Source organism: Eutrema salsugineum, unplaced genomic scaffold, assembly GCF_000478725.1.
Source record: "Eutrema salsugineum unplaced genomic scaffold, Eutsalg1_0 scaffold_2, whole genome shotgun sequence".
NCBI lineage: Eukaryota > Viridiplantae > Streptophyta > Magnoliopsida > Brassicales > Brassicaceae > Eutrema > Eutrema salsugineum.
Window position 1 is genome coordinate 12,993,023 of NW_006256829.1, and position 16,598 is coordinate 13,009,620.

The window sequence follows — 16,598 nt, forward strand, 5'->3', positions numbered from 1 at the left end:
GACCGAAGTCGGCGGCCTCGTTGACTTCGGGAGAGCCAGAATGGCGGAGTGCGAAGGTGTTTTGCTCCGCGCCGCCGAGCTGTCCCCTGACGCCTCGGGGATTATCTCGCCCGGTTCCACCTCGGGCGCTATCTCTTTTTCAACCGCCTCGGCAGCGTTGCCTTCTGCGGCGCGGATCATCACGTCCCCTTCCCGGCTCGGAGGGTCGGGTTGAAGGATGGCCTCGGTTTGCGCTGAGATCGCCTCGGCTTGTGCCGGAACCACCTTGGTTTGCGTGCGAGCCGCCTCGGCAGCTCGTCTAGCGGCTTCCTCTTCCTCGCGCCTCTTCCTTTCTCTAAGGGCGATTACCACCATTTTTTCCCAGGTATCTCTCGAAGAACTTGAGGACGAAGAACTGACAGAGACTCCGGCAAGGATGGCTCGCGCCTTTTCTACTCTTTCGAGGGGTGAAGTTTTTTCTCCAATTAACCTTCCGCGACGAAAGAGAGTCTCGAACAGTAAAGAGATCGTCGGGAATCGGGGGAAGATAGCACTGAACTGCAAAACAAAGCAAAAAGCAAAAGTCTCAGAAAAGGAAGAGAATATCAACTGAATCTCCGAGCCGAGGCAAAGCTTCGGGTCGGCTACCAAGTGGTCCCCAAGCTGTCTTGGTTCGGTGAACGTAATCTTTGCCGACCGACGCCTCGTTCACCAAGACGTAGAAGAAGCGTTCAGTCCAAAACTGATCTTTGCTGGGAAAACCGCCAATAATCTGTCGCTTCGCCTTGGGGACGGCTCGTCGAAACCGATGGCTCGCCATCCGGAGAGCCGACATCTGATGTGTTTTCATGGTTTGACGCTTCGTCAGATGAGTGATTGGAGGGGCTCATCGAAGCAGACGCCTCGGAGGATTCTGCCGTACCTCTCGCCTCGGCGTCTACGCGGCTTGGCTCGTAGTGAAAAAGTGAATCCAACGAATCGTCGGAACAGCTCGACATAATTTACGACTTTTACAAGAGTTACAGCGCGACTCGGCGAGCCTCTGCCGGAAAAAGATCTAGAACGGCAGAGACCTCGGAAACCCTAGTCGGAAAATAAATAAACTAGAGAGAGAAAGAAGAGAGAAAAGAGAGCTACCTTTAGTGAAAACGAGTGAGCCGGGAAATAATGAGGAAGAGTGAAGGAGCTCACCTATTTATAGAAAAACAAAGCGCGTGAATTCCGTGTAAACCCCGGGAAGCCGTCCAACAGCGCGTGGGATCCGCGGTGAATTGGCTATACCGGGCTGCGTCGTTGGCACGCGCCGAAAGATCAAGAATTTCCTCTCGAAAGACCAACAGTCAGGGTACCCAGGTTAACGAAACGGCTTGGTATTGACTTTTTCTCTCTTGAATCGCCTCGTCGTTAACGAAACGGCTCAGGGTTGAATCCATTCTCTCGAAACGCCTCGTCGTTAACGAAGCGGCTCGGTATTGACTCTTTCTCTCTTGAATCGCCTCGTCGTTAACGAAACGACTCGGCATTGAATCTGTTCTCTCGAAACGCCTCGTCGTTAACGAAACGGCTCGGCGTTGAATCTGTTTCTTGAAACGCCTCGTCGTTAACGAAACGGCTCGGCATTGAATATATTCTCCTTAATCGCCTCGTCGTTAACGAAACGGCTCGGCGTTGAATCTGTTTCTTGAGACGCCTTGCCGCTAACAAAACAGCTCGGCACGAGCTTTCTCTCGAAACGCTTCGCCATTTGTTCGGCTCGGCATAACCTCCTCAAATCACCTCGTCATGGGCTGTCACTATTTAAAAAAAATCGCCTCGTCCTTACTCTTGCCTCGGCATCTTTGGTACCATCTCGGCATCCTCGGCACTCCTTGGGAACGCCTCGGCGTCTTCATTCCCAAAACGCCTCGGCGCCTTCATCCCCAGAACGCCTCGGCATCTTCATTCCCAAAACGCCTTGGCGTCTAACTCAGTGGTTTATCCTAAGATCGGAAATAATGGACCTCGTCACTCTGGCCTCCGAAACTGATGAGTTGGGGGGCTAACTGTTGGGGTCGGTTTTCACCCCAAGTAGATAAACCACCTCAGAATGGCTAAGTATGGAAGAAAGATAAGTGGGAGAGCAGTGGTCGCCAAGTGGGAGACCCGTGCTGGCCAAGTGGGAGAGCCGTTCTCACCATGACAAGTGGAGATCCGTTCTCACCATGACAAGTGGAGAGCCGTTCTCACCATGACAAGTGGAGAGCCGTTCTCACCATGACAAGTGGAGAGCCGTTCTCACCAAGACGAATGGGGGAGCCGTGCAGATAGGCCAGTGGGGAGAGCCGTGAAAGAAGACAGGTGAACCGAGCCGCATCGAAAGAAATGGGCCGAGCCCCACTTCAACACGTTTGGGCCGAGCCGTGTATCGGTGCGGTGGGCTAGATCATGTCTCCATGGCAAGTGGGCCGAGCCTTGAAGGAGGCTAGATGGGCCGAGCCGTGAAGGAGGCTAGATGGGCCGAGCCGTAAAGAAGCATGGATGGGCTGAACCGAAGCCTTGAGAGGTGAAGCCCATGGAAAACCCTAGGCGAGATGCAAAGGCGGTCAGCCGCACGAGGCGATAAGGAAATATTTCGAAAATCTCGCCCGAGATTTTCGGCTAGGCGGTTTAGAAAGTTAGTATAAATATATGATGTATGCAATTCATTCCGCCAACTCTGGCAACCCTAAGCAACAAAGACTAAACACTTACAGCAATAAAATCCTCTTTTGATCTTACTGTTCTTTCGATTATCCTAGAAGTTTCAGATCCCTTAGTTTCTCTTCACAAATTCTTGGTTGTGCTAGTTTTGGCTCACACAGAAATTCACAAAGGTTATCTTGTCTTGGTTCAGATCTTCAAGTGGAGAATAATCTGATGGTCTTAAGGCCTAGGGCATTGGAGACTTCATGTGTCATGAGGAGTGTCTTTTAATGTGGTTGTGCAACGGGATATACAATGATCTAGTATCGAAAGTCTTCCTAGCTAGAAGAGTTAGGCGGCATGTCCTGTTTATTTCAGCGGTACAAGATCAGTATATGTTGTATTTTGGCTGCAAGAGAATTCAAGATTGAAATTTTTTGTGAAATCTGTGATGGAAGCATGGTTTGATGGTGTATCGACATAAGTTTATGCATTATCTTATCATGGAGAATGCTCTAAGTAAAGAAGAGACAGTGTTACTAAAGCTCAAGAAGGTTCTTTGGTAGTTCTTCGGGTACATGGATCAGGTGGAGTGGCGGCATAAAGAATGGGGTTGTGTCACAAGTCTGGCACGTTTTCTGAAGCAAGAAGCCATGGTATTCATCTGATACATCAGAACGTGTAGGTGGATCAAAGAGATTGTGAATAGTGGTTTTAACTCAAACTGGTGATGAGTTTTTTTTTAAGACAAAATGAAATGCAAGTGGTTATAGTTCTGGGTGGAGTATTGTTGCTCAAGAAAAGCAATGCATATCCAAAAGGGTATTTTTTCTATTCCTGGTAGAGCTATGTTTGTAGAAGTTGTATTTGATGGTTAGCTAAAATGAGAAAGAGTTAAAAGTCTGGTTGGCTCATAGTTGAAAAAGATTCACAGAAGCTCAGGGTACAAAGAAGACAAGCAAGCTAAGAACAACTGGTAGTTGGTAAGGAATCTCAGAAATGAACTGCAGGTTTCACAACAGAGTTGCAGGTTTCTGGATTGAGAAGAGTTGCAGATTTTCTGGAAAATTTTCAGAGAAGGCACAAGTGGGCTGAGATGAAGACATTGAAGTGGTGCATTGTTTTCTCTAAAGGAGATACATGTAGAGACAAGTGCAGGTGATGCAGGATCTGTCTCAAGGCCGATGACTTCAAAATGTGAAGTGTTGTGTATCAAGTTTGATAAACAACTCATCTCAGAGCTGGTGTTAGCAACGAAAATGAGTCTTTAAGAGGGTGCAAATGCAAAGAAGCAAACTGCATTTGGAAGACAGCAAAGAAGAAGTTTGGAGTTGTCTTGGTTTTATCATGAGGAGTTTATGTAAGTATCTTCTGAGGAAATGACAGCTGCTGATCATTCAAGTGGAGTATCTCCAAGTTTCATGTGATGAAAAAGAGGAGAAAGACTTTGGTTTAAGTCTAGAAATTGAATGATGCATGGTTCAAGTCGTTTGGTGGAGTCTGCATACAAGTAAAGGTATTGCAGAGTTCTGTTACAGCATGAAATGCATCATGAGATGCATCAGTATGGACATCACAGGTTTAGAGATGTTCAAGCTGCTGTGAGTTTGTTGTTTCAGGCGTAACTCAGGTTATGTGGGTATGAGAGAAGTTTTTAAGGTTGATCTCAGGTTATACAGTGGTTCGTAAGAGGCTGTTGAGATTGTTACAAAGTTGAATTAGAAGGGTTTCAGGTTCTGAAACAAATGTGGTTCAGTTTTCTGCATGTGATTCAAGTTAATTCAAAGGGTTCTTATCTCAGTGCACATGAGTTTGAACTCAAAAGCTAGCAAAGGGAATCAAGTTTTGCAGAGGGTATTTATTTATTCAGTCACTGCAACAGATCTATGGTTTCCCTCCTCAAAGAAAACATCGATACCTTTGCCTGGACGGCGGAAGATATGCCAGGCATCAGCATCGATGTAACCTGTCACGAGCTGAATGTAGATCCGACCTTTAAACCAGTCAAGCAGAAAAGAAGAAAGCTTGGTCCAGAACGAGCTAAAGCAGTCAACGACGAAGTCGAGAGATTACTCAAGGTAGGATCAATCGCCGAGGCCAAATATCCGGACTGGCTCGCGAATCCGGTGGTTGTAAAGAAGAAGAACGGAAAGTGGCGGGTCTGTGTGGATTTCACCGATCTCAACAAGGCGTGCCCAAAAGACATCTTTCCCTTGCCACACATCGATCGGCTCGTCGAAGCCACTGCAGGAAATAAACAGTTAACATTTATGGATGCATTCTCCGGCTACAACCAGATTCTGATGCACCCTGACGACCGGGAAAAAACAGCATTCATAACTGATCGCGGGATATATTGCTACAAGGTCATGCCGTTCGGATTCAAAAACGCAGGAGCAACATATCAACGGCTCGTCAACAAAATGTTTGCGGCTCAGCTCGGAAAAACTATGGAGGTATACATCGACGATATGTTAGTCAAGTCACTCGAGGAGGAAGACCACGTCGCGCACCTACAAGAATGTTTCGAACAGCTGAACAAGCACAACATGAAGCTAAATCCAGCGAAGTGCAGAAAGAAAGGAGAGAGTGGAGAGCAAAGATGTAGACACACAATATGGCTAGAGGGGTGAGAGAAAACATGTAAAAGCATAAGCTTGGGCTGGGTTTTCTCTTGCATTACACTTAGTGAGTTCTTGAGTGTGAATCACTTGTAAATGTTTTCTCCTTCTAGTGGATTCCGAGCAGTAGTCTCGGCGAGATGTAGGTGGTGTCGGTTTGACCCACTGAACTCGTTAAATGTTGTGTGTGCTCCCCTTTATTTTTCTGCTCTGTTACTTTCTCTTCTTCATAGCTTTTTTTTTCTGTTTTACTTGTGGCTGGTGTTTCATGTCTGAGATAGATTAAAGCTTGAACTTTTGTGAGGTTAAATCCTAACAGATACTCTTTGAAGCATGAATGTTTCGCTATGCAGTTGTAATGGACAGAGGCATATCACTGATGTGTGCTTAACTTAGCAAAGTTAGATTGACTACTATTTCGTTTTTATGATGTTTAATCTGCTGAATTATACAGGTCTGTTTGATCTGTGGGTGCCACCCAATTTAATCGATAAAGAAATTGTGAGGTGCATAACTCTAGAGAACGAACAGGCGTTCGAGGATTATTTGGCTCAAGGGTGACTAGAATTCATGAAAGTCAGTGTTTTTGTTTTACCGTTCTTGAGATGTATAACTGATGATTTGCATAGTCTTATATAGAAAATTCTAGTGCAATGTGAAAACCGATTGGCCTTGTTATTAAACGATAAGTTCAAGAAAGTACTTTACCTGAATCCTTAATTATATATATATATATGTGCACTTTCATATATATGTTTAACAAGTATATAACCTAATATTTAACTTTGGATTCAATTTATAAAGAGGAAGTAGCAGTTTTGATTATGTTGTGAATCAAGCACAAAAAAAGCAATAAAACTTAGAAATAAATCGTAAATTGAGACAAACACCTATTTAGGGTTTTTTTATTAATTGTGTGCTTCGTCCTTGCATGATATACCGGGTTCTTGGCTAGAGACAACGCACTCTGGCTGTCACTGTATAGCTGAACTCCATTTTCATCAACACCCAATTCTGTCACAAGTCTCTTGATCCAAAGTGACTCCTTAGCTGCTTCTCCCATTGTCATATACTCAGCTTATGTGGTAGACATTACCACAACAGATTGCAGCACAGATCTCCAACAAATAGGACCTCCAACAAGAGTAAAGACATACCCTGTATAGTAGACCTTCTGTTGTCTAGATCACCAGCATAATCTGAATCCACATATCCCACAACTGAGCCACACTCTTGACCACCAAACATAAGCCCAAGATCGCTTACCCTTTAAGTATCTGAAAATCCATTTGACGGCTTTCCAAGATTAGATATGTACTTGCTCACTTGACTAACTGCTTGTGCTAAATCAGGTCTAGTGCACACCATAGCATACATCAAACAGCCAACTGCACTTGCATAAGGGACCTTCGACATATCTCTGATCTCTTGATCAGACTTAGGACATTGCATCGCTGAAAGTGAGAAGTGCATCGCCAAAGGTGTAGACACTATCTTTGCATCTTTCATGTCAAACATGTATACAATTTTCTGAATATAGCTCTTTTGAGAAAGCCATAATCTCCTAGAGCTTCTTTCTCTGCGAATTTCCATCCCAAGAATCTTCTTTGCAGCACCAAGATCTTTCATATCGAACTCTTTCTTCAATAACTCTTTCAACTTATCAATATCCTCCATATCTCTTGCAGCAATGAGCATATCATCAACATACAGCAGTAGGTATATGGGAGAATGGTCGTCCAGATACCTTACATAGACGCAGCAGTCATACTCACAGCTTGTGTAGCCAATCTTCACCATGTAGGAGTCAAAACGTTTGTACCATTGCCTAGGAGCCTGCTTCAATCCATACAGTGAGTTATTAAGTCTGCACACAAGCTTCTCCTCTCCTGGTTTCACAAACCCTTCTGGTTGCTCCATATAGATCTCTTCGTCCAGATCTTCATGAAGAAATGCTGTCTTTACATCCATCTGATCAAGATGGAAATCCCAGCTCGCTACCAAACCCAGCACAGCTCGAATAGAAGTGTGCCTAACCACTGGGGAGAATATTTCATCATAATCAACCCCTTTCCTTTGTGAGTAATCCTTTGCCACCAATCTTGCCTTGTACTTAACTGGTTCCTTCTCAGACATTCCAGGTTTTACCTTGAAAACCCACTTGCATCCTATTGTCCTCTTGCATTTTGGTAAAGGCCTTAGATCCCATGTTTGATTTCTGTCTAGGCTCTCATTCTCTTTTGTCATAGCTCCAATTCAGAAATCTTTTTCAAGACTTGAGATAGCCTCTCTAGAATTTGCTGGATCACCTGAGCCAACCATCAGAGCATAACTCGCCATGTCTTCAAACCCTAATCTTTCAGGCAGCTTAATGATGCGTCTTGGTCTTTGAAGTGCCAAACTCTCCTCTGCTTTCCTATGTTGAACGTCCTGCTCCACCTCAACAGGTTGCCCATCACGTCCTGCTGCTTGTCTAGTATCACTAGACTCCTCCTATGATGTACCAGAATCCGTTTCAGTCTCAATGATCACAGGAACTCGATCTGATTTCGCCTGCTGCACCATATACTGCTCATCAAAGACCACATCTCGACTGAATATCCTCTTCTTATCAACAGGATCATATAACTTGAAGCCTTTCACACCTTTTCTAAAACCCAGAAATATGCACTTCTTGGATTTCGAATCCAGTTTTGATTTTTCGTCACTTGGAACCAGCATGTAAGCTGGACATCCAAATATCTTCAAGTTTGACAGATCAATATCTGTCCCAGTCCAAATCTCTTCAGCGACCTTCCCTTCTAAGGAACTCCTAGGCGACCTATTGATGAGATACACCGCCATATTTACTGCCTCTGCCCAGAACTGCTTAGGAAGCCCTGCATTCAACCTCAAACACCTTGCCTTCTCTGCAATAGTACGGTTCATCCTCTCACTGATACCGTTTTTCTGAGGTGTTTTCCTGACATTGAAGTGTCTTTGAATGCCATGCTCCTCACAGAACTTCTGGAACTCCCCGTCAGTATACTCTGTTCCATTATCTGATCTCAGATACTTAACCTTCTTCTCCACCTGATTTTCGACTTCAGCCTTCCAAACCTTGAAGTTGGCAAAAACTTCAGATTTCTGCTTTAAGAAGTACACCCAAACCTTCTTGGAGAAGTCATCAATGAAGATGACGAAGTATCTAGACCCTCCCAATGACAGTTTCCGAGTTGGACCCCACACATCAGAATGAACATAGTCTAAAAGGCCCTTTGTCGTGTGCTGTCCTGGTTTGAACGAAACTTTAGACTGCTTTCCCATCACACAGAACTTGCAGAAATCCATCTTGCAATTCTTTAAACCATCCAGAAGACCCTTTTTATGGAGTTCAAGCAACCCATGCTCTCCTATATGCCCCAGGTGCATATGCCAAAGAGCTGTGCTATCATATTCAGACACAGCAGCTGTAGCTCCACTTACAACCACGCTCCCTAACATCCTGTAAACGTTCCCAGCTATCATCTTCCCTTTAATCACTACCATAGATCCCTTACAAACCTTCAAAATGTCTTCATCTTCATCACCTCTGAGTCTGAATCCGTTTTTGTGAAGAGTACCCAAAGAGATCAAATTCTTCTTAACTCCTGGAACATGCCTAACATCAGTCAATGTTCTGATGATGCCATCATGCATGCGAAACTTGACCTCTCCAGAACCAACAACACCACATGACATGTCGTTTGCCACCTGAACAGATCCTATGTTCCCACTCCTATATGTCTCAAACCATTCTCTGTGAGGAGTCATATGGAATGATGCACCCGAATCTAGTATCCAAGAGTCTGTGTGATCACCAGATGTCACAGCCAACAAATCGCCTATACTATCATCTGAATCCTCCTTCTGAACCACGTTTGCAGAACCAGATCCACCGTTCTGTTTCCTGTTCGGAAAATCCCTTCGGTAATGGCCTTTTTTACCACAACCAAAGCACATTGAATTCTTCCCTGGCTTAGAATTCGACTTGTCCCTTTTACTTCCATCATGCTTCTTTTCTTGCCTTCCTCGTTGCTGGTTGCTACTCACGTATAAACCATCACCTTGAGACTTGTCCACCATGGGATTGTTCTGCCGTCTTTCCCAATGAGATTGCAGCGAAGTACAAACCGTCTCCAGCGATATAGTCGTTTTTTCGACTGTAATAGCTGTCACAAAAGTCTCGAACTGAGGAGGAAGAGAACACAGCAAGATCATGACTTTATCCTCGTCCTCAATTTTAACATCCACACGCTCCAGATCTCCAATGATTTGGTTGAAGTTGTTGACATGAGCAATAAGATCGCCTGACTCTGCCATCTTCAACCCATACAACTTCTGTTTCAGATACAGCTTGCTCGATAACGATTTCGACATGTACATCTTCTCTAACTTATCACACATCTCCTTGCAAGTCGTGATGTTCATCACCTGATTGGTGATATCGTCAGAGAGACAAAGTCGAATCGTCGAAACAGCTTGATCATGCATATCATCCCAATCATCTTTCTCGATCTAGTTCGGCTTCTTTTCTAACAGCGCCTTCTTCATACCCTGTTGCGTCAGCAGATCCTTGACTCGACTTTGCCACAGACCGAAATTCCCTTTCCCATCGAACCTAGGAACATCGAACTTAAGAGAATTTCCTTTCGTCATGGCACGCAGAAAACCTTGAGCTTTGATACCACTTGTTGTGAATCAAGCACGAAGAAAGCAATAAAACTTAGAAAGAAATCGCAAATTGAGGCAAACACCTGTTTAGAGTTTTCTTATTAATTGTGTGAATGAATAATTACAAACCCTTAAGCCTTGTATTTATAGCCCCAAAAAACCCGACTCCCAAACCCACTAGAAAAATCATTTTCCTTTTTCCTTTTTCTAAGCCTATCAGGAAACCGTACCACACCCCCCAAATGAATCCGCATAAGCCCATGACCTAATGAAGCCCACTAGGCCCTAGTTATCTTTGTCACCAGAAACAACAGATTTAAATTATTCAATGTACATTAAACCAAACCAAAAAAAAAAAGTTGTTCAATTTACCTTAGCAAAGAAAACAAAAAAGTTGTTCGGATTACTACTGAACTCTGTTGTGTACGATGAAGAGAGAGCACCCTTGCCCAACCGAGTCAGACAGCGATTCCGAAAAAGACATGGAGGTGCGTTATAACTATTCATCGAAAATGTACATCCCTCACTATGCTGGCTTTTGCAATGAGTGCTGCAAGGTGATTGTTGAAGCTGAGCAATAGCTCTAGGAAGAGCGCACGTCCTCAAGGCCAAAGTTGATTTCCTTGGCTTACCTTCTTCCTTCGACCATGGCAGCAACTCTAGGTATTTCACTGACGTTGTTCTCATCGCCTCTGATAGCACTGCCGCTTATCACATTTACGCTCATAAAGCCGTTCTGGTTTGTTTACTATTTATTCACATTTCAGCTAGTGTTGGCCAATATTTTGTATGATTTTAACTTGATTGTTAAAGAAATAAATTCCTTATTTTTCTGAAAGGTTACTGTTGTATGGTTGTATATTTTCGTTTATTTTTTCAAAAAGTATATTTTTATGTGAAAAACTACAAATGAATCGTTATGTTTTTCTATTTAATATTATTTTTTAAGTGTATATTTTTGTGTATAACTGCTAATTTTTTGAAAGTTTATTAATGTATGGTTGTGTCTTTTCGTTTATTTTTTAAAAAATTATATATTTCCATGAAAACTACGAATGAACTGTTGTGTCTTTCCATTTAATACTATTTTTAATTGTACTTTTTTATGCATAATTACTGATTTTATGCATAATTACTGATTTTATGAGAAAGTTACAAATTTTTCATTGTGGCTTTCTATACAATTTTTTGTAAAATTCAATAATAAAATGTCGTTCAAATAATAAATATCGTTCAAATAATAAAATATGTAACAACTAACCAATTATATCAAGTTCCACATATCGATTTAATACAGTGTGTCTACAAATACTTCTCACGAATATCCCTCTCTCTTCATTCTAAACTAACATTCATAATTTGTTGGTTTTATGATGAGAGTGTTATCCATTTATGAAGTGAATACATTCAAATTCGTCATATTTGGGATCCAGGAATGCATACTATGGAAAGACATGTCTTGAAGAATGGTTGCAAAATACTATGTCGGAATTACCAAGACAATACTCTTAACGAGACAAGGTCTGATATCAATCGGGATCAGATCGAGGGTATACCAAAATTAACATTTCTAAAATTGACTTTGATACGGAATAACTGGTATCATATTGTTGAATATTCATAGCTGTCAATGAAGGCATTGGGTTTTGTAATGTGATGTGCATATTGGAGTTTCTACAAAGAGAAGATATTCATGCACAACTATCCATCACAAGTTCGATCACAAAGAAGGAAAATAACAGATTTAAAAATCTGTTAGCGAGTAAGGCTTCATAAAACAATCGTCAAGTTCACCATTTTGTTTCTATTGACTTGAGTATATAGTGCATATTTCTGATTATGTAATAATTCACTTTCGAAGTTTCTGTAATGACTTTGTAAACTAGGATTGATTTCACTGAAATTTGTTTAGTAAAAAAAAAAAATCAAGTTCCACATTATTTGGACTTTTACATTTTTCACAGAATTTTTAAATTATTAGTTTTAAAATTATACCATTATCATAATTATTAATTAACCTTATTTTTACTCAAAGACTTCAACAAACGAGTCTTTTAAGTGAAACATTGCATATTTTCAAAATTGAAACATTGTATTTTTTTTAAAATAAAGCCAAAATTATTTAGTGAAAAGGCACAACTTTTCATTAAGAGATACAACTTTCTACAAAATTATATATAACTAATAGCACACAATTGTTTTTTTATTCATTTAGAGATGGGTAAAACTAATAGCACACAATTGTTTTTTATTCATTTCAAGCATATGATTCACCTGTTAAACGCAATAAGAAGTATCTACTACAGTTACAAGTTTTTTCTAACACTATTAGCATAACATCTACGGATTCGCTATTTTCTAACATTTTTCTAAATGTTTTTCTTGCAGGAAAGTATAAAATATCAATAAATACTGATGAAAATTCAATAGAATTAGAAAGTTTTTCCCAACAAAATCTCCGATTAAACAGTTTGTCATTTAAATTGTATTAATTTTAAAAAAATATTTTGGGAATGTTAATTCATATATATTACTTAAAATTTTATTTTTGTTTAGATGGTGATTGATGGTGATTTTCACCCAATATCAAATGATAGCATTGTTTCAAAAAAAAAAGTTGGACAAAAAAGTTGTAAAAAAAAAAATATTTATTTTAAAATGTAATTCACTAATAATTTTGAAAAACAACAACATGAACATCAATTTAATTTTTAAACACTTGAAACTAACTAAGAATTACTAAAAACTCATAGTTCATTGCAAGAAATAATTAGTAATATGGTGTTATAAGAAAATATTTTTACTAGACGATTAGCTATTAATAAAGAAGAACTTGAAGCGGAAGATGGAATCTGAGTTTGTTTCCTAAAAATATGTTTGGAACAAAAACTTTATAATTAATTTGGTCAGGATAAAAAATGGTAATTTTTTTGGAAGATATATCACTAATTTTAAAAAGCCAACATACTTTTTTGTCTTATGAATTATGATTTATTTATTTCTATTCCTAAAATTAATTTTTAAATTAGATTTATCATAAAGATGCATGTGTAGCAATCAAGAAAAATATCACTTTAGGCTATACTTAATCAATTACATAATTTTTTACCATAGAAAACATGTTGTACCAAACTATAATGAACTTACAGATGCTTTTCTAAAATGAGATAAACAATTAATAAATTTGGAGGTTAAAGTGGTAAAATAAAAAAATAATAATTGATCAAACATTAAAGATGTATTTTATTATTTTCCTGAAAATGCATTTATAGCATTTGATTATTAGAAGGAGACAAAAAATTGTATGAGGTAATGAAAGAATCACTCCTTTAGGATACACTAAATCAGTTGTGTAATTAATTTCTAATTTTATTAGATCCTATGAAGTTACAAACCCATTAAGATTATGAAATTTCTACTAAACATACTTGAGACATTTTCAACAAATCAAGTTATTTAATTTTCATGAGTAAATTTACACTACAAAAAAAATTGATATATTGCATCACTTAAATGGAATCAGTTAAACGAGTGATATTAATTTGAATTACTTATTACTAAATGATACTAACTATTTGGTTTAGCATCAATTATAGTAAATAATGCTGTTATTTATTTAATTTTCTTCACTTCAATTAAAATGATACAAATCTGTGGTTTACATCCTATATATTAAATGAGAAAGTAGTTTAATGAAAAAATTCTAGGTGTTTTAATTTGATTGGCTCAGAAAATCTCCTTTGTTTATGTCAATGATAACGTTTATTCCACGTCAAATGTGACATGGCAAAAATGCTGATATGGACAATTCTGATTAGTTTCAGTTTAATGAGAAAAGATAATTATATTAATTATATTAATATTTATTAATTAAAGAAAAACGGATAAACATACGGATTTTTTGATCTGACCCACTAAAAAACACCTGGATCTTTTATACTTGATCCATATAATTCGGATCTTTTATATCTGATCCAATAAATGAGATATTAAGATTGAATAAATTTTAAAATTAAAAAAAATATATTAATTTTTTTTACCACCATACCTATCCTATTTTAAAATTTATGCATTTATTAATTAGAATTATTTTTATAAATAAATAAATTAAAAACAATAATTAAATATTTTCAGGTTTGGCTCTGAAATTTAAATTTAAATATAATTAAAATAATATAAAAAATATCTTTAAGATCTGATTTTGAAAATTAATAAGTTTAAATTAGAAAAAAGAAATTTAAATTCAAATACTTCAAAAATATAAATAGTATAAAAATTAGTTAATAAAAAATATATTTAAATATGCAAATCTACATATCTCGATATCATATATTTAATAAGAAAAAATATATTTAAATATATTTAATTATTAATTTAATAAGATATTGTTGTTTCCTAAAATTGATGGATTATTTATTACGATATCATCTATTTAATGCTTTTTTCTAAGATCAAGTCTTTAAAACTTAATTATGTGTTGTATATACTCTTTGAATCTTTTCCAGCAAGTCTTTTTAATTGTTTATCTCTTAAATCTTTTAAAATATTTTTAAAATTATTGATTTTCTTTTTTGTTGCCATTAATGATGTTGTTAATGATTTTTAAAACTTTAAAATATTTGAACAATAAATTCGTAACAATAATTTGGATATAAAATCTGCATCTAATCAATGAATATTTTGGCTCTAACTGGTAACCATTTCAGGAACAATAGAAATGATAGGGAAAAGGAATAAAAAAGAAGGATAAGAACAAATTAGAAGGAATAAATATAGAGAAGAAATGTAATAAATTGTCACAGTAAATGGTATCCATAAAATTGTAGAGAAGGAATGGAATAATATATATAATATACTTTTATTAATTTCCTTTTTTTGCATTCCTCTCGTTCCTTAATAAATTTGATAGGGAATATATTTGTTCTATTATTCCATTTTAAAACAGGAATGAAGAGGAATGACATGTAATAGTTATTCCTTTTAAATGGTAAAAAATTTAGGAATAGAGAGAAATAACACATTCCTCATCATTTCATTCCTTAATTATGATCACCACTTGGAGCCTTTGATTTTATTTTTTAAAATTGATAAACCTAAATTTTTTTATGTACGTTTTCCTCCGTATAAATATACATTCTACCAATGTCAGTTTCACCATTCTTTTATCTCTGCATATTTTTCTACTTTTGTATGGCTACTAATATTTTTTTTTTAATTCTGTGTAGGAATAATTGACGAATGAGTATTAATATACTCAGACTATGAGACAATGAAGTCTTGGTAAATCCTTAAACTCTATATTATTTCATGAATATGTAAGATAGTTTTCAATTTTTTTGATAAAATTTTTTTTATTGGTTAATTGTTTATTCTCAATTTTTGTAGGTGAACATGGTTGATTATCAGATGGAAGTCAAGCATACATTTTATGAGATCAAGCTCTTCGCCATCTCTGTCATGAAAATGTTAGTAATTTTTTTTTCTCTAAGTATAATTTTAATTTAGATGAATAATTAAATTGCTTAATAAACAAACAAATCATAATCAAGATCTTTTTTTTGTATGCCAATATAGTTGTATACAATGTGGCTACTTTCACCACTGCGAAGACATTTCATTAGTGTTTATATGAACAATGAGTTCAAGGACACATTTTTATTGATACATCAGATCCACCAAAATTTAGCGAAGAAAGATAGGTATTTTTTCTCAACTTCAGGATTAATAGTAATTTCTAACGTAGAAGAAATATGAATCACATTTACATGACATTTCTCACTAATCATGTATTTTTTTCAGTGTTTTGGATATGCAGAAATTCTAAACTCTCATTTCTTTAGCTACAATTCTTAAATATGAATCGGAAAAATTGCTTGATTTTGAGGAAAAAAATATGGATAAAAGGGAGTAAGATTTGAACCATATGACGCAGAAGTATTCATTTGGTTGACATTTTTATTGGTTTGGATGTATTGATTAACGTTGCTCTATTTTTATTTGCTCTATTAGGAATCAGAGTTTGACTTTCCCTTTAAACCAGCAATTTGTAATTTGTAAATTTTATATTGTCTTACATTGTACAAAGTCTTCTTGTGGACAAAAGAAATATTTTTATATTTGTATAAAAATTGTTGCAAAATCTACAATTTTAATCTCAATATACATTTGTCGTTGTAATCTAAAGTTGGTGTAATGATAACCTCAATCTATGGCTCATAATCTCTAAAATCGTCCTGATCCACTCTGGAATTTTTGGAATCTACAAAAACATTCTAGGAAAGGGCTCGTAATGATCAGATTGGGGTTGTTGATCAAGTTATGTACACTTTCCAAAGACTCATTCCTTTGTTCACAACACCGTGCTGCGAAACGGATTACAATACTGAGTATTATTGAGGCCATGAAGACGGACATCGCTTGAGTCGCTAGGGAATGGAACACACACTCAATCGGCATGTGTATTATATTCCTAAAAAACCTGAATTTGTTTTAAAAAAAAGATTTATTGGCCAAGAATAAAATATAAAATATATACTTATTAATTATTTTGATACTTGATTTGTTGCCAATATTTTAGGTGTTATTAGTTTTTAAAAATTTAAATATTTGAACAAAAAAATTGTAATAATCAATAATTAACTTTAC